Source organism: Symphalangus syndactylus, chromosome X (genome assembly GCF_028878055.3).
Source record: "Symphalangus syndactylus isolate Jambi chromosome X, NHGRI_mSymSyn1-v2.1_pri, whole genome shotgun sequence".
In the NCBI taxonomy this organism is placed as follows: domain Eukaryota; kingdom Metazoa; phylum Chordata; class Mammalia; order Primates; family Hylobatidae; genus Symphalangus; species Symphalangus syndactylus.
This window is the reverse complement of record NC_072447.2, coordinates 53563411-53566062: the sequence shown is the minus strand read 5'-3', so window position 1 is coordinate 53566062 and position 2652 is coordinate 53563411. Positions and strand designations below refer to the sequence as shown.

Here is a 2652-nt window from a genome sequence, read left to right as displayed (position 1 = left end):
AGTTTACCCATTTCTTTGGGTTTTCATTTCTGAGTACTCTCATGTCACATAAAACGTATATGAAATACATTTGTATGCTTTTCTCTTGTTAATCTCTCTTGTTTTAGGTGCCTCATCCATGAACCCAGTGATGAATGAGAAAAGAAATCTTTTCTCCCCTACATATGCCTCCATGTTTTAGGGTGGTTTGCTATACAGCAATAGACCACTGAAACAGGGAAAACGGCCTTCTAATGGATATGACAAGTATTTTCAGGGGCATAAAGCAAGACTTTCTTCTCCCCTACCACTGCCTCTCCCCACCTTTTAAACTAATTTCTTAACCTTTTGATACCACTGCTGGTGAGCTGAAAGTTTCATATTCATAAATGTCACAGTGTAGTGGTTAAGGGCAAAGACAGGTAAGTCAGAAAAATCTTGGCTTGGCTCTCTGCTCCTCCTGTTTGACAGTCAGCCGCACCTTCTTTTGCATCACCAGCCGAGCCGCATCCCTGAGACACCATGGGGAAGGTGAAGGTCGGAGTCAACAGATTTGGTCGTACTGGGCGCCTGGTCACCAGGGCTGCTTTTAACTCTGGTAAAGTGGATATTGTTGCCATCAATGACCCTTCATTGACCTCAATTACATGGTTTACATGTTCCAATATGATTCCACCCATAGCAAATTCCATGGCACCGTCAAGGCTGAGAATGGGAAGCTTGTCATCAATGGAAATCTCATCACCATCTTCCAGGAGCGAGATCCCTCCAAAATCAAGTGAGGCGATGCTGGAGCTGAATACATCGTGGAGTCCACTGGTGTCTTCACCACCATGGAGAAGACTGGGGCTCATTTGCAGGGGGGAGCCAAAAGGGTCATCATCTCTGCCCCCTCTGCTGACACTCCAATGTTCGTCATGGGTGTGAACCATGAGAAGTATGACAGCAACCTCAAGGTCATCGGCAATGCCTCCTGCACCACCAACTGCTTAGCACCCCTGGCCAAGGTCATCCATGACAACTTTGGTATAATGGAAGGACTCATGACCACAGTCCACGCCATCACTGCCACCCAGAAGACTGTGGATGGCCTTTCTGGGAGACTGCGGCGTGATGGCCACGGGGCTCTCCAGAACATCATCCCTGCCTCTACTGGCGCTGCCAAGGCTATGGGCAAGGTCATCCCTGAGCTGAACGGGAAGCTCACTGGCATGGCCTTCCGTGTCCCCACTGCCAACGTGTCAGTGGTGGCCCTGACCTGCCATCTGGGAAAACCTGCCAAATATGATGACATCAAGAAGGTGGTGAAGCAGGCGTCAGAGGGCCCCCTCAAGGGCATCCTGGGCTACACTGAGCACCAGGTGGTCTCCTCTGACTTCAACAGCGACACCCACTCTTCCACCTTCAATGCTGGGGCTGGCATTGCCCTCAACAACCACTTTGTCAAGCTCATTTCCTGGTATGACAATGAATTTGGCTACAGCAACAGGGTGGTGGACCTCATGACCCACATGGCCTCCAAGGAGTAAGACCCCTGGACCACCAGCCCCAGCAAGAGCACAAGAGGAAGAGAGAGACCCTCACTGCTGGGGAGTCCCTGCCACACTCAGTCCCCCACCACACTGAATCTCCCCTCCTCACAGTTTCCATGTAGACCCCTTGAAGAGGAGAGGGGCCTAGGGAGCCCCACCTTGTCATATACCATCAATAAAGTTCCCTGTGCTCAGCCAAAAAAAAAGAGAGAAAAATCTTGGCTTGCATTTTGACTTTGTGCAAATTACTTTACCTCTCTAAACCTAGAATTGCCCATCTGTAAAATGGCAATGATGGGTCAGGCACAGTAATGCATGCCTGTGGTCCCGGCTACTCCAGAGGCTGAGGTGGGAGGATCACTTGAGCCAAGGACTTCTGGGCTGTAGCACACTATGCTGATCAAGTGTGCACACTAAGTTCAGCATCAGTATGGTGACCTCCCAGGGGCGGGGGGACCACGAGGTTGCCTAAGAAAGAGTGAACTGGCCCAGGTCGGAAACGGAGCAGGTCAAAACTCCCGTGCTGATCAGTAGTGGGATCTCACCTGTGAATAGTCACCGTGCTCCAGCCTGGGCAACACAGTGAGACCCCCATCTCTTAAAAAGAAAAAAAAGATTTTAAAAAAATGGGAATGATGGGCTAGTCAGCTGCTCAGTCAGAGCACTGTTCTGAGGATCACATAAGAAAATATAGTGCCTGGCATGTAATACATGCTTAATAAATACTAGCCGTTGTTATTATCAGTAATTACATCCAGTAATGGCTTTAATAAACAACTTCCATCTAATTATTGGCAGAAAGGAGAACTACAGTTTAGTTGTTTTGAATCGGAAGCCATTGTTGGTGGTAGAGATTCCCCAGTTTCTACCTGGTGCTTGGCTTATAACCCCAGCAGCTAATCGCCTGGGTCACCTTGGAACACATTTTATACTAGTTGAGCTTGGAAAATTCATTAGGAAGTCACACGATCAAAGATTAATGACTTTAAAAAAATGATTTAGGTGGGTGTTTAGTTATCATTGTTTCAAATTAAAAGAAAAATTCCCCAGTAGAGATTATTGTAACCCTGCTTGATGGCTTGGAACCACGGGGGCACCTCCATCACTCCGTTGCTGCAAAGTTACCCAGCCCCTGGGGGCT

The 2652-nt window shown here is 48.3% G+C and overlaps 1 pseudogene; it reads left to right on the top strand.

The window, feature by feature from the left end:
• The first annotated feature begins 427 nt into the window (after positions 1-427).
• Positions 428-1727, top strand: LOC129475909 (glyceraldehyde-3-phosphate dehydrogenase-like; annotated as a pseudogene).
• The last annotated feature ends 925 nt before the right edge of the window (positions 1728-2652 follow it).